The sequence below is a fragment of the Aethalodelphis obliquidens genome, unplaced genomic scaffold (assembly GCF_003676395.1).
Source record: "Aethalodelphis obliquidens isolate GAN/ISIS:26980383/991018 unplaced genomic scaffold, ASM367639v1 scaffold54, whole genome shotgun sequence".
NCBI classification, from domain to species: Eukaryota; Metazoa; Chordata; class Mammalia; order Artiodactyla; family Delphinidae; genus Aethalodelphis; species Aethalodelphis obliquidens.
In genome coordinates, this window is record NW_020837998.1 from 6,948,111 (window position 1) to 6,968,953 (window position 20,843).

The 20,843-nt window shown below is 35.1% G+C and overlaps 1 protein-coding gene and 1 pseudogene across 2 annotated transcripts in view; one reads left to right on the forward strand and one right to left on the reverse strand.

The window, feature by feature from the left end:
* FAM133A (family with sequence similarity 133 member A) overlaps nucleotides 1–20,843 on the forward strand; it is a 55,018-nt gene that overhangs the window by 8,483 nt on the left and 25,692 nt on the right. Inside the window, exons 1-3 of one of the 2 annotated variants that reach the window (XM_027086069.1) lie at nucleotides 9,138–9,186; nucleotides 13,321–13,427; nucleotides 16,349–16,429. The gene's annotated coding sequence lies outside the window, so the exon portion shown is untranslated. Of the gene's footprint in view, nucleotides 1–9,137; nucleotides 9,187–13,320; nucleotides 13,428–16,348; nucleotides 16,430–20,843 lie in introns of those variants that run through there. The other variant, XM_027086068.1, reaches the window with a different exon arrangement.
* Nucleotides 8,363–8,721, reverse strand: LOC113609057 (transmembrane protein 256 pseudogene; annotated as a pseudogene).

A 20,843-nucleotide genomic window follows, 5' to 3' on the forward strand; every position in this document is an offset into this window, starting at 1 on the left:
AGATATGCATGAGGGTGGAAATTTCATGGATGTTGGCAACTCCTTGATATTAATAATAATATTAGGTCCTGATAGTTCTAAAGTCAAATAACCACTCATCCTGCTTGGCATTGTCTGCCTACAGAATGTCTCCTGTTATTTCAAAGAAAAAAAATCAACACAATTTTAAATAAAATTCAAACCAAGTATTGTTTTAGTGTTTTACAGCACACACAGCCCCCTTTCTTTCTTGAGGACTTTCAAACTTCCTGATAGTCCTAAATTATACATCTTCATTATCTAAACCTCAAACTCATATCTCATGTTTATTTTTGATACCTTTTATTTTTTATTCCATTATAAAGGTTAAGAGTATAAAATTTGCATACAATTAATTACATACATCTTAAAATATAATAACTCCCAATGTGTTAAATAATGATTTCTGTCCTTGATATTAATAACATATTTTTTTAACTTTTTATGTGTTGGTTAATTGTAGAGTACTGTGCACTGTGACTTAATTTTAAATACCCACCTAATACCTTAGATTTTCCTGTCTCAGTTCTATTGCTTAGCGTATTGGTGTCAAGCCTAACTAACAACTGGTGAAAATATTGTCCTTGTTGGAGGTGGAAGGGATTTTAGAAATGATCTAGTCCAATCTCCTTATACAGACTGGGAAAACTGAGGCCTTCCTTATTAGATGGACATTCTAGGACTTTCCATGTATTCGTCACTACAAACAATTCTGCAGTTAACACACTTTTACGTATATTATTATGTATGCAAAAAGTCGTTTTCACAAATGTTAATGTTTTTGGTCTATGGGCAAATTAAGGAGTAAATAAAGATTGTTCAGGTCCTCTAATAATGGATGATTACCCTAAGCATAAGCATTGTGTAGTAAGTATACATAGTTGTCACTGAATAATAATAACTTTATTTATCACTTTCGTGTATCAGACACTGGACTAAGTGCTTTATTTTTAGTATTTTAATGAACCCATTGAGGGGTTCATTATCATCCTTATACTATCCTTGTATGACAACTTCATCTCATCCTTAGTATTATATCCTCAATGAGGATACCGAGACTAAGTGAATAACTTGTCCAAGGTCACACAATTTATAATCAAAAAAGCCCAGATGTGAAACCAGATGGTTTGATTCCAGAAGTTGAGTTCTTAACCACTCTACTATACCATCTTTAATGAACAGAAGTGAATGAACTCTTGGACAGAGGTACTAGAACTGGAGTTAAGTGACAGCCCTGGCCACTTTTCCATTCCTCATGGTATTAGCACCTATAGGGGCATCAGTACTCAAGTTCCTCTGACTTACAAGAGACTTAGCTTGAACTGGCAAGGTATACTAGAACAAGCTAGTTTAATGAAAAAGATGGTTTTCATTAAATTTAACATGCCTAATGACTTTATTTGGTTAACAGCCAAATACTGGGAGGTCAGAGCTTAAAGTAAATGCCAATGTATTCAATCCACAGTTAAATGAAAAATATCCTAGGAATTTTTCCATTTAGTATCCCCAGCAGCAAAGGAACCTGTACTTCGAGGAGCCTGAAGATATGATCTGAAGCTACCCATTGAAAGCAGGAAACTCCCTTGAAATCTATACATTTTATCTGTACGTTTCCTTTCAATATTTGACTTGTGTTCCATAATTTATTGACATAGTTTTTTTTATAAGATTCCTGGTCCCTGAGTAAAACTGACACCCAGGATGATGCACTATGATGATCCGCTCCATTTTCCTGTGTTTCAGGCAACAGCACAGGCTCTGGGGTCAGACTGCCTGGATTTAAATCCTTCCACTTACTGTCTGTATAACCCTAGACAAGTCACACATCTCCAACTCTCAGTTTTCTTTTAAAAAGAGGATGATGATGGGAATAGCCCTATTGGGTTGTTACATAAGCATTAAGGGGCTAATCTGTGTAAATTTTTTATTCATATGCATAAAGGTTCTATAAGTGCTGTCTGTTATTATACCATTCACAAGGCTGCATAGGGATTCCTATCCCAGTTAAGTAAGTATGATCCAGGGCCAAGGCTAATAAGTTTAATCAGCTTGAGTTGCTGTGTTTTATATGCGAACCATACCTTTCAACTTAGAAGATAAGTTAAATTTGCCTTGTGACCCAAAGTCATGTTTTGTTGTTAAAGTGAGAACTAATATCCTTGGTTTATTGTCCACTGTGGCAGGCTTTTCAGTTAAATTACATGCTTATCATGTAGTAAAGACTAATGCTTCAGCAAATCTAGTTAGTATTAATACTTTCCAGGTGAAGATAGCTAACTTCACTCTTCTGTAACTCATCAATGAAAGAGAAGAGGCGAGGAAATGACATCATGACTAACTACAGTCGAGTAAATGAACAGGATGGCTAATGAACTCATTGTTTTAGTTATCAAAAAATCTATTTAATACAGAGAAAGAAACAAAAAATGCAACCATAAACTCTCCAGATTCATAACTGTGTTTTAGTGACTCTTTTAAAACAGTTGTAACCAAAATTTCAAAATTATGATATTGACCAGTTTTGTCTGTCTTGTTTTATAACCAATGTCTTTCTGTCTAAAAGACTAATTAAGCGTTGTTTGTTTAGAAGTAACCAAATGCTCTAATTAACACAATTTCATTATCTGTCATTGTGAGAATGTGTCTAGCCTTCTTTGGAAGAAAGGTTAAAAATGGCAGAGACAGAATTACATGAATTATTAGACTACATGACCAATTTGCTTACAGTGCTCTCCATGCTGCTCCTTAGCTTCTAATATATGCTATACATAGTGTTTTGAAAAGTCTTCCTGAAAATACTTATCCTATCCCTGTTCTAATCCCAAAGTTTTGGTGATACTCCACTGTCTGGAATCAGATCTGTGCATATAAGCATAAGCTGTATCTGGTGACCTTGGGCAAATTTTTCAACTCCCTTTGCCCCAGTATCCTCATCTGTGAAACGAGGGTACCTTCCTCATAGAACCATGGTGAGCTTTAAATAACATAATACATGTAAAAATGCTTTGAACACGGTTAGTGCTCTATCAGTGAATTCTAACTTCCTTACTAAACTTATGTTTTCTAGGAATGCTTGCCCAGTGGGATGTAGTTCTTCAACTCTTCATTTATTTCAGGGCTTATTTACTGAAGCTACATTAAAGTTTTGTATACTTCTTGATAAACATTATAACAGAACCACATAGCCACATTTCTTTTACAAACACACGTTCTTTCCCCAAGTATATTTTAAACTTCCCTAGGACGGGGACTGAGATATTTTCTTGTATGTAACTCTCCATCCTCACACAGAGTATTGCTCTGCACAAGAACAAACTTAGTACTAAAAAACCAACTTCTTGGGCTTCCCTGGTGGCGCAGTGGCTGGGAGTCCACCTGCCGATGCAGGGGACACGGGTTCGTGCCCCGGTCCGGGAAGATCCCACATGCCGCGGAGCGGCTGGGCCCGTGAGCCATGGCCGCTGAGCCTGCGCATCCGGAGCCTGTGCTCCGCAATGGGAGAGGCCACAACAGTGAGAGGCCCGTGTACTGCAAAAAAAAAATAATAAAAAATAAATAAAAATAAAAAAAAAAACCAACTTCTTAAACTAATGAACTGGATTCCTGAGAGCAAGAGTGTTTTTACTTGCTGCTGAAGTAAAAAACATTTTTAACCTTTAATTACATCCTACTTTTATTTAACAATTGTCCCATCTCCTAAATATGCCAGATTTACTGGTGCATACCTGCCATGCAGGAAATTACATTAGTACATTTTCAGTATTTAAAAAATTAGTTTTTAGCAACCAACTTCTAAATAAGAGCACCTCACATACTTTATTAATAGCTAGGAGACTATGCAGAGTGTTTAGAAGAAAAATTCTGGAATTTAATGAGGATCTATAATATTAAATTAAAATGCCTCTTAACCCTCTGTTTCATTAGTATTTTCTTTCATAAGACAAGATTTATAGAAAATAATTATCTGAAAGTTTCTTTACAAATAATCGGCATTTAAAGGAAAATATATATCAAAATATCAGGGCATCTCCTTTTAATAAATTGTACTCTGGATATCATAAAAATAGCCACAAATTAAGTTTCAGCTAAGTAAGATGAATAAGCTCTAGAGATCTGTTGTATAATATCGTACATATAGTCAACAATAATGTATTGTACACTTAAAATTTGTTAAGAGGATAGATCTCATGTTAAGAGTTCTTATCACAATAAAATAATTTTTTGAAAAGGCTACTCTGAGAACCAGATATTGTTTGTTACCAGAGCCTTGCTGTTTGAATTAAGCATCTACATGTCACATTGAATTTTCCTTTCTTGTAGCATATTAAGAAACAAATTCCCCAATTTCTTTATTATTTAAAAGGTACTTTTCCTTGGGAAGTCAAGTTTTTTTTTAACACAAAAAGCAGTTATTGAAGCATTTAAATGATTGGGAAAATGCCAGAAACTAGGGCTTGAGAACACATCTGCCTTGGTAACAGAACAAAAGAGCTGGTTCTCAATATGTGCAAAAGATGCCCACAGTAGAGTGTCAAATGAAAAAACCAAGTTGCAAAGCAATATCTGCAGTATGATCTCATCTATGTAAAAAATACATATAAAAAGGTACATATATGGAGTGTGCGTGTGTGTATGTTTTCATACTCATAGAAAAATGTCTGAAAATATACACACCAAACTGATGTAATTAGGTAGAAGAAAAAGCTTTAAACTTTTATTTTCTATTCTGAAGTACTTTTTGAATTTTAAAATAATGAGCATATATTATTTTTGTAACTACAAAGGAAAAAGTTAAGGCAACAATGAATAACGTTGTTTGCGCAAAGTTTGGGTTGTTGTTTAGTCATGCAAGGTTTATATGGAGAGCTTGAGTACTGTCCCAATTATTGCTTTTGCAAAGTATGAAGTATCTTTTGCTTGAGCAGCACTTATATAGCCTGATCTGTATACATTTCTTTCATTCAAATTGTTTCCTTTCCTCTTATTTCAAAACTCATATTATTTTTCCTATTGACTTGTACAGCCATTTTTAATGGAGAAAATGACTCTTGCTTCTAGAGGCTCAGGTTGCCTGGAAAATGAAGGTCATTAGTAGAATAACCATTCTTCTGAGAAGTTTATTTTTATCTTTGTGGGGAAAACTTAGGCCAATTCTTATAAATAACTATTTGGATTTTGTGATATCCTTTCTTTCCTGTGGTTTTGTGATGGTTTGAAGAAATTTAAAGCCATAAAATATTGCTTGATCATGAAATCACTAGGCAAATTGCATTTTTCTGCAAATGGTGTACATATAATTTAGCTGTAAATGATGTACATTTATAATACGCTTACTAAGAGTTTCTGATTAACTCAGTAAAAGACATAGGCTTACTGGACTGAAATTTGAAATCACTGAACCGAAGTTATTATAAAATAGTAAAAATTAATGGGATGGACATTTCAGAGAGATAGCTATGACAACTGATATTCTAGTTACTGTTCCCGTCTATACTCTCTTGCATTCTAACTGTCATTTCACTATTTCAGACCACTGTCATTTTCCACCTGGATTATTTACCTCATCCTTGTCATCTATCTCCCTACATCAAGCTCTCTTGCTTCCCTTCCAGCCTATATTCTATTGTGAAATTAACCTTTCTAAAATGCCATTTTCATCATATCATACCCTTCTTGAAGATCTACAGTGAATTCTCATTGAAAGGCAGAGTGGTGTAGGGAAAAAAATACCGGTTTCGAAGTCAGACAAACTAGAGTTTGAGTCTTGGTCATGCCATGCAGCCTCTGGTAAGTAATTTTATAGAAATTAGATTCCAGAATCAAACATACCCACATTTATCACTTGCTAGCTGTCTGGCATTGGGAAGTTACTCACTAACCCACAGTCTCTTTATCAGTGGAATGTGGGAAATAATATATAACTATATCAATTAGGACTTTTCAGTTGCAAGCACCATAAATCAACTCTGGCTATTTTATTCAAAGTTTAATTCATTGGAAAATAACAAGGTATCACAGAATCCATGGAAAGCTGGTGAGTCAGGTCTGGAAACAGGCAGGAACTGAAGTAGCTCTGAATACCTAGGAAGCAGAAAACACAAGGGCCTCATAACCAGAATAGTCTAAACATTATGTTGAGGATGAGATAAACTGAAACTTCAGTCACTTTCAATTTAATCGCTTGCCCCTTAACTACAATAGGGTAAGGCCTCTAGTTACAGTCCCACTGGATTCTTCTCAAAAGAAAATCAGTGCTGTGAGACTGAGGGAATGGATACCCAATATCCAACATACAACAAATGCCCACTATGCATATAAACCACAAATCACCTAGTAAATGCTCAGTAAATGACTATTTTAACAGAATAAAGTCTGGACAACTTAATCAGGCCTTCATGGCCATTCAATTTCTGACCTCAATCCACTTTTCTAACTTAATTTTCTCCCAAATCCTCTACATAAACCCTGAATTCTCATCTCTGCCCTTCTCAGTCCATTTTCCCTGCCTGAAATCTTCTCAACCTCTCTCACTTTTTAATATCCAACTTATCTCTTCTAAGGCTCAGTTTAGCTCTTTTTCTGATCCTGGAATCACTGGTTTTGTTTCCTCATTTTTTCTTAATCATGGATTGCTTCTTGACATCCTTTTTGAATGGTAGTCTTGTATTTGCTCTTTATGTGCCCAGCTTGATTATAAACTCCTTCAGAAGAGAGATCATGTATCATATATTTCTTTGCTTCCTTGATGGCACTGAATCCAGTGTTTTACACATAGTAGGCACTCATAAACTTATGATAAACAAATGCAAGAATTGCAAATTATTAATTTAAATCAGCATTCATTTAATGATCACCTTCTGTAGACTCAGCACTGTGTTGATTGTTTTGAAGGTACAGAAAAAAAAACTATGAAAGTTGCCTTTGATGTAGCTCACAGTCTAATTTAGGAGAGAAAAAAATAAAAGCATGCAGTATCCCAGGAGCAGTTATATTAATAAGTAAAACATATCATGTGAAAATGTTTTATATCAGTATTAAGGGTATGAGAAGATGTAAAAAGCAGGAATAACTAATAGTTATTACAAATGAGAAGGAAAGTTTATTGAGGTGGAAAAGTTAGTTAGCAGGGAGTAGTCTGAAACGTAACTGGATATATGAGGTTAGAACTGGGAAAAAGCTTCACAGTCAGGGCTGGAAATATAGGCTTGTGACTCATTGTTATGTAAGGAGTGTTAGCGTAAATGAAGAAATTATGAAAATATGGTAAGCCTGAGGAAAGCCATGTAGGTGCCATAAAGGAAGTCCACCAAATTATTCCATTTAAAATATCTCTGTGTTTTTTAAAACAGATTTATTGAAATGTAGTATACATACTATAAAATTCACTCTTATTAGTGTATAATTCAATGATTTTAGTAAATTAATAGAATCGTGCAACAATCACTGCAATTCAATTTAAAAATTTTTACATCATCCAAAAATTCTGTGATACTCATTAGCAGTTAATCTCTTCTCCCATGCCCAGGCTTAAGCAAATACTCTTCTGTTTTCTTTCTCTGTAAATTTGCCTTTTCTATACATTTCATATAAATGGAATCATATAATGTGTGGTCCATTGTGTGTAGCTTCTTTCACTGAGTATGTTTTTAAGGTGTATTCATGTTGTAGCATGTATCAATAGCTTGTTCCTTTTAAGTGAGTGATAGTATGCCATTGTGTAAATATATCACATTTTGTTCATCCATTTACTAGGTGATGGACATTTGGATTTTTTCCAGTTTTTTCTTATTATGGATAATGCTACTATGAATAGTTACAACATGCCTCTGTGTGGACATATATTTTTGGACATATATCTTTATCTCTTACGGTTAAATTCCTAAAAGTAAAATGGCTATTATATGATAAATTTATGTTTAACTTGTTAAGAAACTGCAAAATATTTTCCAAAGTGTCTGTACCATATTATGTTCCCACTAGCAATGCACAGGTGGTCTGCTTTCTCTGCATCCCCAACACTTAGTACCATTTGTATTTTTTATTATAGCCATTATAGTGGATATGTAGTAGTTTCTAATTGGGATTTTGATTTACATTTCCCTAATGACTAATGATGTTGCATATCTTTTCATATCCTTTTCAGCTATTCATAACTTGTTTGATGAAATGTCTAATCAAATCATTTGCCTATTTTTAATTAGGTTTTTGTCTTCCTAATAATTATTGAGTTGTAAGAGTTATTCAAATATTCTATATACAAGCTTCTTAGTTTATTATTATTTTTTTAATTTGCCTTTCTCTTTTAATCCCATCCCTGCTCCAATTCTAAAAAATGTCCCCAGAAATTAAACACAAGGAAGCTCAAAGAGCCAAGGCAAGCCAGCCCAAGAGTAGCAGGCTCCTTCCCACAGGGGCCAAAGTATGGGCGCTGGGGTGTCCACTCAGAGCCTGGTAGTTAAAGCTGGTGCAGAAAAAGGTAGTTCCAGAAGCTAGCAGTAACCCTGCCCAGAGGGACTTTCTGCACAGGAGCACCCCTAGCAGGGCCAGGCTGTGTAAAAAGTGGTGTTTGTTGGTCTTGTGAAAGAGCTCCTTCCTGTAGGCATCCAGGAACTGGGCTAAGTGTGCCCCATAGGAGGCCAGGCCTAAGGCCCCCACTCCGGACAAGGCACCCAGACAGCAAAAAGCAGCCCCTGGACTGGCCATGGCTGTGGATCAACAAGCTTTTTATTAGATCTATCATTTGCAAATGCTTTCTTTTAGTTTGTGGCTTGTACTTTTATTTTCTTATTGGTGACTTTTGAGGAGCGAAAGTTGATACATTCAAATTGATCAATTTTTTCTTCTATGTATCATGCTTTCGATATTGTATCTAAGAACTCTCTGCCCTACTCAAGGTCATGAATATTTTCTCCTATATTTTCTCCTAGAAGTTATATATTTTAGCTCTTAAATTTGGGTCTGTGATCCATTTTGTGTTAATTTCTTGTATATGGTACGAATTAAGCGTCTAATTTATTTCTCTAATTTTTTTTTTTTTTTGGCCGCACCATGCAGCTTGCGGGATCTTGGTTCTCCAACCAGGGACTGAACCTGTGCCCTCAGCAGTGAAAGCACTGAGTCCTAACCACTGGATTGCCAAGGAATTCCCTCTCTATTTTTTTTTAAAATGTGGGTATCCAGTTGTCCCAACTCCTTTGTTGAAAAAACTATCCTTTCCCCCATTGAATTGTCTTGGTACCTTTGTTGGAAATCTACTGACCATAAATTTTAGAATTTATTTCTGAACTTTGAATTCTGTTCCACTTATCTATATGCCTATCTTTGGGCCAATACTACACTGTCTGATTAACTGTGGCTTTATCTTAAGTTTTGAAATTGGGAAATGTGAGTCCTCCAATTTTGTTCCACATTTTCAAGTTTGTTTTGGCTGTTCTGGTCCCTTGTATTTCCATATGAAATTTAAGATCAGCGCATCAATATCAGTTTCTGCAAAGAAGCCAGCTGGGACTTTGAGAGGGGTTGCATTTAGTCTATCCATCAATTGAGGATGAATTACTATCTTGATAACATTGAGTCTTCCTATATAAGAGCATGAAATATCTATTTATTCAGGTATTCTTTAATTTCTCTCAGCAATGTTTTGTGACTTTTAGTGTATAAGTCCTGACAGAAACTCTGTGCTGAATGAACTGGAGGGTGGAGGGTATGGGAGCAGCTCCAGATCCTAATGCCACAGATTCCCACAGTTTGTACTGCAAGGTCAGTGATGTTTTAGGAATAAACACTCCTCAGATGGATATATAGTTTTGGTCAATTTCCAGAGTGCTGAAATGGTTGCTTTTTTAATCTTCTCCAGGTTTATAGTGCTTTTCGGAAATATTTCCTAACCTCCTCACCTAGCCATAGCTGGAAGTTCTAACATGTGTGTATTTTTATGAGAATTTGTGTTCCAAGCACTTCTAATTCCAAAAGCCCGGTGATAGAATATCTATTGAGTTATGCCAATTCATTCAAAAAACATGTTAAACTACCACTTGTCATGTAAAGACAAAACATATGGGTTACTGAATAATTTTTTTTGTATAGCATTGATTATGTGTTTAGAGTTGTGATGAAACAGTGACTGAAATTGACTACATAATTTAATTCAAATAAACAGATATATCGAGCATTTCTTATGTGTTTGATACCACAGGAAACAATAGATGAATTAATCATTATTGCTACCCTAAAGGAATTCTCCATGTAGCATCAGAGTCTGCAAGTATGCTTCAAGTCTATAAGTCTTCAGAGTCTGAAGTATCAATATCAGGTGGACAGCCAAGTGTGCATCCTTGGAGCCCCAGACTCATAATCAACTGCCTTTTCAGAATCTCCATTTGGATGTCTAGCAGACATCTCAAAATTAGCATGTACAGAAATGAATTTGCTCACCCACATTTTACTACTAATCTTCTTTAGTGACCTCATCTCAATAAATGGCACCTCTGTCTAATGAGTTCCAGATACTTGGTAGTTATCCTTGATTTCTTTTTCTCCCTTACCCCATATCCAATCAGTCACCAAGTCCTCTTGCTTCTACCTCCAAAATAGTATCTCATATCTGCTCATTTGTCTCCTACTCTAGTGCCAACATCCTAGTCCAGACCATCTTCATCAACTGCCACCACCCCATCCAAATTATCATACCTGGTCTCCTGCATCCCTTCTTAAACCAAAATATCATTTATTCATACGTGGGGCAAAGTGATCTTTTAAAAATGAATATATGATAACGTCACTTCCCTGCTTAAAATTTTCAGTGGTTCCACATTTGATGTACAATATGTTGCCCAGTTAAGTATGTTATTCAAGAGCCATAGCATTCTAGCCCCAACCTAGTCCAACTAACCGTCATATCTCACCTAGACTAACATTCCTTCTGTATCCAATCTTATCTCCTATCTCTTTTCCACATAGTAGAGAGAATGATTTTTCTAAAATACAAATATGAGCATGTCTCTATTTCTCCTCTATTCAGAACTTTTCCCATGAGTTTTTGGACAAAGTTCAAAATCTTTAGTATTGTCAATAAGGTCCTTCATGATCATGCTCCTGCCCATTTCCTCAGCATTTTCCCATGCCACCATCACCATTAATCATTACCCTCCAGTCATATTAGCCTATTGTTTCTTGATGGAGCCAAGCTCACTCCTGTCTCAGTACCTTCATATATGTTTTTCCTTCTGCTTTGAATTGGCCCTCATCCTCTTTACCTGGCTCATGACTATTCATCTTTCAGGTCTTATTTTAAATCCCTCTTTCAAAGAAAGGTCTTCCCTGATCCCATTTACTAAGTACTAGCTATGTGTTGTTATCAAACCCTATGCATTTTCTTTATAGCACTATCACAGTTTTAATTATATAGTTATTTGTAGGTTATTTATTTAATATGAGTGGTCCTAAAATCTATGAGTTTAGGGACCGTGATTGTATTGTAATGTCACCAGCATTTTCCAGCACAGTGCTGGGCACAGAGTAAGCACTCAATAAATATTGGCTGAATGAATTAGTGAACATGCCATGGAAACATAAAGGAGAAAGAAATTGTTTCCTGCTAGGAGGATCTGGAAAGTTGGGGATTAAAAGAAAGGTATTTTAGGCAAAGGAAACAACATGTTTGTACAAAGTCAAAGAGTTAGGAAAGATACTGGAATATCTGAGGAATAGTGAGGTATTTTATGTGGCTGAAGCATAGGGATTTCAGTGATACATGGAGGAAGAAGAGAGAATAAGAGGAAGAAAGTTAAGGAGAAATGAGCTTCGAGAAGCTCAAGATCAGGGTCATTCTGCCAAAGTAAGGAATTCAAATTTAATTAAATAAACATTAGGGAGTGACCAACTTTAAAGAAAGGTGACTAGAGTTAGCAGTGTGGAGGATGGACTGGACACAAAAAAGAGTAAAGAATAATATGTATGCAAGTGGGGTATACGTGATGCACAACATTTGCATAGCAATCTGTATTTTTTATAGCACCCTCCTAAAACCTTACCATTGTATGTGTGTGTGTGTGTGTGTGTGTGTGTGTGTGTGTGTGTGTAATGTCACTCAGATATACTTTGATTTCAAAATTTGTCATAGATCCTCCCTTTATGCCCTCATGATATCATGATAATTCTTAATACTAACAATTATAAGAATATGAAATTACATCAGCCTGTAACATTTACCTTTTTGAAGTATGTTCACATATATTACCTTATTTGATTTTCAACCAAACCCATAAAATAGACAGAGACAACTTTTCTTATTTTGTCAATGTGAAGACTGGGCTCACAGAGGCTAAAAGAATAGCCTAAGGTTATATAACTAGTATAGCTAAGATGCAGCATTAGAACCCTTTTCTAAATCTAAGGTCCTTCTCAATTTACCACATATCCATGCATTTTAATACTAATTTTATTGTTTTTGCTTTTCATAACTAATGCTTTTGAATAAAAGTTTCATAATGAGCTTCCATAACTTTGAAGTAACAACAAGGTTAGCTTTTCTCAAGTTGCTCTTTTGAAATACTTCCACAATCTATGAGGCCTAAACAAAGACTGAAAAAAGAATTTCCTAGATAAATGAATTATAAATACAGTCTTCATTAAAAAATAAATGTTGATTATCAGCCAGTGAAAAACACATATTTTAGACCTTTTAAAAAATCTTCAGATAAGAATGAGTGCCCACAGAGAAGAATTGCATTGGGTTGGCAGGAAAGGAATCATCTCATTTGTTTAGAAGGTTAAGATAAGATCAAAAAAAGCAAAAACAAAACCAGACAAAGTGGAGTAGAGATGTAAAAAGATGGAAATGCCAATATGGCTGAACATCTTTTGGGAAAGATGATACAACATGCTTATCATTTATAGTAATTTCATTTGGAATGTCTTTTTTTAAGACTTTATTTTTTAGAGCAGTTTTAGGTTTACAGCAAAATTGAGAGAAAGGTACAGAGATTTCCTATATACTCTCTGCCCTCCACACATGCATAGCTTCCCCCATTACCAACATCACTCACCAGAATGGTATTTTTTTTAACCAAAGATGAACCTACACTGACACATCATAATCACCCAAAGTCTACCTTAGGGTTCACTCTTGGTGTTGTACATTCTCTGGGTTTGGATAAATGTATGATGACATGTGTACACCATTATAGTATCATACAGAGTATTTTCACTGCCCTAAAAATCCTCTGTGCTCTGCCTATTCATCTCCCTCCCCCATAGCCCCATCCCTGGCAACCACTGATTTTTTTTTTATTGTCTCCATAGTTTTGCCTTTTTGCTGTGCAATGGGGTCAAAAACTCAAGGTGAAGTTGAGAAAAATTAAAAGCCATAGAAGATAAGCCACCTGCAAAATTAACCCAAGAGCCTGCTTGTGAGTAGATAATTCAATTTGGAAACACTCAAAGTTTTGGTTGAGCTTCAGGGAGGCATGAATAGAATGTGTTCATAAATTGAAAAGGTAAAATCTAATCAGTTAATGGAAGACTGAATTATTAGAAAGTAAATTACTACATTAGGGAAAATCATAGAACTAGCTGTGAGTTTACAGAAATGGCTAGGAAAGAGAGTGCCCTGATTATCAGATTGGAATACTCTAGTCCCCAACCCAATGGTGGAGATTGGTAGGTAGATCAGATTAAATCTTGAGGCAGTAATCATTAAGAATATTTACTGACTCCTTTTTTAATGATTCCAGGCTCACCATGGTAATTTATGATTGTAATTTTGTTTTGTACATGTATTATCTAATAGATTTAGGATATGCTGGTTATCAAACTGAACATTCCTGTGTTTATAATATTTCCAGTTATAAACTAGTGGATGGGCATCTGATTTATACACTGATATAGTGTGACTTTAGTTAGTGTGAATTAGCCTCCCTCATCCTGGTACTACTGGCACACTGATAGAATCGTATAAAGTCTTACATAGATTAAAGCAAATATTATGCCTATATGGAAAAGCATGTGGGTGACATCATTTATCCATTTGTTATCAATTAAAGAACTAGGTGGTGATACAGAATATGCTTATGTTTCCTCTTATTTTTATTGTTTCTTGTTGAAATTTCCTCAGGGCAATGGTTTTTGTACTTTCTACCATAATAACCTGAGGAAATTATTAAAATTACAAATTCAGAGGTCTTACTCCCAGAGACTATGATAATACTTGGTCTGGGATGAAGCATAGGACTCTGCATGTTTAAAAAAATGACCTATATGATTCTGAGCTTGTGCTTCAGTGGACTATACCTTGAATAGCACTGGTCTACAGAAAATTTTTCTATATTTAAATAAGCCTGTGGTTCTTAAAGCGATTGTTCACTGCTGGGCAAAATTTCACAGATTTCTGTTAGGTTTCTGTTAACTGGGTAAACCAGTGATATCTGAAACCAGTTTCAGACCTCTGATTGTTCAGAACTGTGTATGCAAATCACAGTGAACATTGAGGAAGTGGATGACAGCTTTGTAAGGATAACCGACTTGGGGCAGGGCTAAGGAAAGACCAAATGGCTGCCATCTTCACTGTGCTATGTGCTCCAAGGTGAAAAATAGAAAATAAAATCCTCTGAGGTCTTCCCTGTTCAGCAGCAGAAGCAAATAGGTAAGTGATAATGCCGAGGTGTAGCCTAGGTGATATTACCCCCTCCTAAATCTTATCGTCTCCACATAGCTGCCCCAAATGAAACAATCTAAGTAAAAGCAATGTGCTTCCTATGGAAGTGCAACTTTTGAGTCCCTAACTTTCTCTAAGAATCAGATTGCTGCCCCTAAACACCTCTTACATAGAAATTTTCCATCTTACTCTGGAAATCAGGAACTATTTAACTGAGGATATGCAGTTGGAAGAGGATTCAGGAGATGGGGTGAGGGGAAAGTAAGAGCAGGAAATCGGTTGGTAGAGAGTGGTATAGGCTAGGGTGATAAACAGAAAGTGGCAGAATTAGAGTTTGAATCCATCAGACTCCAAAGTCTATATACTTCTTTATTAGATTTTTCTAACATTAGTGTGCATAAGAATCACCTGAAGGCCGTGGTAAAAATATAAGTTCATGACCCCAGAAGTTATGATTTAGTAGGTCTTATATGGAGTCCAGAAATCTATATTTTTATCAAGTATCCCAGATAGCTCTGATGCAGATGGTCAGTGGACATACATCAAGAAACATTTTTTCAGAGGAGTAGTTGTCAAACCATTTGGTTTAAGGATTCCTTTACACTATTAGAAATTACTGAAGACCCCAAGGAGTGTTTGTTTATGTGGGCAAGAATATCTGATATATAATAGTTATTTATATTTATGGTACTAAAATCTAAAACTGAGAAATTTTAAAAATATTTATTAATCCGTTTTAAAATACCAATAATAAGACCATTAAATTTTAACTAGATAACGTTTTGTGAAAAGTAATTATATTTTCAAAATTAAAAATATTTAATGAACAGACATGTATTAGTTTACGTTTTTAAATCTCTTTAATGCTGACTTAATTATTCTCATATCTGTTTCTACAATTTGTTTAGATATGATGTTTTGGTTGAAGTATATGAAAAAAAATTAGGCCTCACACAAATAACATAGTTGGAAAAAAGAGAAGCCTGCAGACAACTTGAAAGGTTGTTGGAGACTCCCATGGGTCCTGGGGCCACACTTTGAGTTAGTGTCTTAGAGTAATATCTATTATTGCTCTCAGAAAGGGTTATGTTGGTCAGTCTGTGTTGGTCATTAAAGTTTAGGGACACCAAAGAAAGTAGAAAATTAATTTATTCCTTAGACTGTTTTGGGTTGTTAAATTATTTCATAAAATTTACCCCAATATTGCTCTTTTATTAACTTACTTTGTAAATTTGAAAGCACTATAGAAATATAAAATAGGAGTCCAGGTGTTGGGGAAGAATTTTGTTTAAAGAAATTGGGTTTCAGAACAAAGATTCCTTTGAGGGTAGAGGAGTGTCAATTGGCAATGAGGAAGGAATACATTAGGTGACCAATTATAGGTAGGAAAAGGAAAAGTATAAAAGCAGGGAATAATCTGTAGTTACTTATAGTAGATATTTACAGTTGAATAAATAACTGTAATGGTGAGAAAGTGCTAATCATAACCTTTTAAGGAGGGTTATTACTTTGCCTGAATAAAAGAACCTTTTCTTCTGGTCAGTGTACCTCTTCAAATTTGGTTACATTTTTTTTTTGTACTTTAAGTTTTAGTTCTATAACCTAAAACATACTGCAAACTTATGCAAGGACTTTAACAAATATTATCTCATTTCTTATCTTTGGTCAAAATGGAAGAAGCTGGAAAGCAGATTGGAAAGAAGCAGCTGGAAAAGTGAGAGGAAAACTGAATGTTTGTAATGTTGGAAGCCATTTGAGGTAAGTGTTTCCAGGAGGAGGGAGTGAGTGATCCAGTCTGTCAATTGATGCTGATTGATGAAGTTAAGATAAAAATGAGAATTCATCATTAGACTTAGTGGCATAGAGGTGATTAATGACCTGGACAACAAAAGTTCTGATGGAGTGGTTGAGGTGAAAGTCCCATGGGTGTGGGTTCAAGAAAGAATGGGAAGAGAAGAGTTGAAAACTGTATACAGTAAGTCCCCTACATATGAAACTTCAAGTTGCAAACTTTCAAAGATGCGAAAATGTGTTCACATGTACAATCACATAAGTTCACGTGTCTGGCGTACAATTGTCACATGCGTGCACCCTCTCCAAGTGGTTGTGCTTTTGTGTACTTTACTGTATAGTACTGTATAGAGTACAGTAGTACAGTATTTTTATTTCAAGCCACTATACTTTTCAAGGTACTATACTATAAGATTAAAGATGTTTTCTTTATTTTTTGTGTTTGTTTTTTTATGTACTATTTATGTGAAAAGTATTATAAACCTATTACAGTATGGTACTATATAGCCGATTGTGTTAGTTGGGTACCTAGGACTGACTTTGTTGGACTTACGAATGCGCTTTCAGAATGGAACTCGTTCGTAGGTAGGGGACTTACTGTAAACAGCTCTTTCCAGGAGTTGTAATAAAAAAGAACAACAGAGAAATGGAGCAGTAGATAAAAGGGGAAATAGGGTTAAGACAGGTGGTTTTTATTGGTTCAAATGAAACAGTAGCAGGTTTCTATGCTGTTTTTTTTTTTTAAGAGCTTCAGTAGTGAACACAATACACATAGATCTTTTCCTTATAGAACCCATAATCTAGTGAACAGAAATGGTATTAAACAAATGATTACACAGATAATTAGATAATATTCATTGCAATGAATATTAAAAGAAAAAGCACAAAGTTCTATAAGAGCATAATTGTCAGACTGAACTTTTTCCAGGACATCAGAAAAGACTTCGCTAAATAAATGTTATTCAAGTTGCACTTAGGGAGGGAGAATAGTACTTGCAGAGGCCCTGGGTAGAGTGAATATGGCACATCAGAGATACTGAAAGGCCATTGAATTTGAAGCACAGAGAGGGAGGAGGATGAGTGGGGCAGAAGATAAGGTTGAGGAAATAAGCAGTGACCAGGATTATTTAGGTTGGAGCCCATAGACTCATTTAGGATCTTTTTTATGCCAAGAGTATAGGGATCCTTGACTTTATGTGTTGGCCACAACAAAAGTAAACCAGTCAAAATTGAAATGTAAAAGGTGGAACAGATAGGAAGTAGAATGGAAAGGTGAGTTGCATGACCATTGTTTATACTGCTACAGACAGGACATTAGGCCAAGTCTATTTGTGATTTCATAATCAGTTATCTTCCAATGCAGTCAATTTATTCAGCCTTCAGCTATTGAGAGATTTCTGTCTAACTGATCAAATCATACAGCAAGTAGGTCCAATTTGTTTGTTAAGATAGACAAAAACAACAGATCATTATCATTCCTTACTTCATATCTTCCAATGGCTCTCTCTTTTTCTCTCAAAAATTAATTTATTTTCCAACTTTTTATTATGAAATTTTCAGGCACATAGAAAACTTGAAAGACTTTTGCAGTGAACACCTATACACTCATAACCTAGAGCAAAAAACTTTAATCATTTTGCTGTATTTGCTTTCTTTGTTTTGCTGTACAATTTGAAATTAAGTTTCAGAACTCATGATGCTTCATATGCAATTTCTTCAGTTTGCATCTCCTAAAAATAAGGGAATTCTCTTCCATACTCTTAATATTATAATATTTAAGGTAATTAAAAATAATTCCCTGATGTCATCTAATACCTATCAATATTAGATATCTCTAGGTGTCCCTTCAAAATCATTTTTAACAGCTTTATTTAGGTATAGTTTTCACACCGTGAAAATTATTCATTTTAAATGTAATATTCAATGACTTACTGCAAATTTACAAAAGTTGTGCAGCCATCACCACAATGTAATTTTGGAACATTTCCATCACTCTAAAAAGAAACCTCATATACCTGTTTTTTACTGAACTGGGATAAAATCGAGGTTCATGCATGGCATTTAGTTATGTCTCTTTAAATCTTTTTTTCTAGAGCAGTCTTCATTTTTTCTCATGTAATTTTTAGAAAAGACCAGATGTTTGTTTTATAGAATGTCCCATATTCTGGATTTATCTGTGTTTATTTATTACATCATTTAACTTGTTCCTCTGTTTCCCCCATCCCCCAACCACCACCCAGTATTTTCTGTTAAAGTCTTGATTAGTTTCATTCTGACATATTTGGAATAAAGCCCAAATTTGTTAATTATCTCTCTCCTCTAACATGTAAACCCCATGAAGTCATGGACTTTATCTGTCTTGTTTAACACTAGTGCCTGACTCATAGTAGGTTCTCAGTAAACATATTTTGAGTGAATAAGTGAAACACCTACATTCAGATTTTATGTTTTCACCATACAGATTCAATCTTATTTTAACATATTTTTCCATTTTACATTGTATTATTGTCAAAATTAAGTTATGATTTATTTTCCAAGCCAGTAGTAATTCAGGCTGATGAAAAGCAAGTTTTCTTCCATTTCAGCATGCCATAAACATTTTAGGTATTTCTCTAATTTTTAGGATATCAAATTTATTTTCAAGATGAGGAATTTCATGTGCAAACATTTTGGAAGAGATAAGCCAAATAGATTATAAAGTTTTGATATGACTGCTTATCAGAAGATTTAAGGGATTGTATAAGTAATCTGTCTGCTCACATTCAGGGCTGTTGGGGGATTTGGGGGTAGAATTGACTTCTTCCATAGAGAAAAACAGTTATCTAGAGTTATACTGAGTTGGGAGTAAATCAAGAAAATGTACTGGGATCTTCAGTTTCCTTATTCAGGCAATAATATAGGCAGATTATTTCAGTGTCATTCAAAGGGTGAAAAAGATTCAGGGGAATCTGGGTAAAAATAGCTGACTTCCTAGTGTGGAACTTTCCTGTATTCCTGACTACTGCATGACAACTGCTGCTGGCAATGATATAACAAATAGGTAAAAATAACTGCTGTGACATGTTAAGTGTCAGGTTAGCAAATTCTGTGACTCGGAATATCTGTCAAAGCAGTGGATAGAGAGCATGGTAGTCTGGGCAATGCTATAGTCTTTACCCTTTAGAGATTTGCAATCCAGTGGTGGAAAAGGAAATTACAAGTGACACTCTACATATATAAATGGCAGGAACACATACAGCCATGTGAAGGAACAGAGATAGGTAGTAAGTAATCTGGAATATAAAGGGAAGAAACTCTTAGTAGTTTATAGATTATCCAGGCTGATTTGAATGGTTTCCATTTGCTTTTCGCTGATTCTAGTTAACACTGTTCCTTAAGCATCCCCATATTTGCAGATGTTAAGAGAGAAGGGAAAACTTGAATCAGTCCATTTTATCAGCTCTGGTAATCAGGTTGGGTAAGGAAAGAAACTGAAAATAATAAGTTACATGGTGTTTTTGAGTTTTCTGTATGTTTCCATTTTCCCAAGTTATCTTCATTATCATAAAAGTTAGTTGTATCCAGCCACATGGTTATGCAGAAAAATACATTGACTAGTTTAAGCTAGACTCCCATCTCCACTTCCACACCCGAGAGAGATTTATGCTTCATGTGTCTGAAAATTCTAGATTGATGTGATAAATTAATAGAACACCTGCTTCAGGTAGTCCCAATTTGTAGAAACTGATATTATCAACCAATTTAAATTTTGTTAACATTAGACACTTTTCTGCCCTTTCAGGGGAGCATTTGTCCTGTGACCTTCTGAACTTAAGGGATGGATATAGAGCTACAAATAACCATCATATTTTCATTAGAGTCCTCTGCTAGAATTTGCAGCCACTTTTCATGCTATAACATTCTTTAATAATGCAGGCTTTAAATCATGCTGCTAGGGGTCCAATCTTGGCTCTACTACTATGAGACCTTGGAAAAATTACTTAAGCGTCCTGAAACTGTTTGCTCATCTGTCAAATGGGGAAAATTATAATACCTACTTCATGAAGTAGTGAGAATTAAATGAGATAATCCATGTAAACCACTTGGAATAGTACCTATTCATGGTGAATACTGAATAATTGTAATCATTATTACATGATAGATGAAAATAATCATAGGAATATCAAGTCTTTACATTTATATAGACTTAAACAGTTTTCAAACTATGGCCAAAGAATATTTCATTTGAACCTGAGGGCAGGAGATGGGATTGAAAACTGAGACAAAGAGAGGTTATATGATTTGTCTGAGAGCACTCAGCAAGTAAAAAGGGGAGCTGGTCCTTCACATCTATAATTATAATGAATTCTAATGATGATTGCTGCATCGGTGGGTGAAGTTA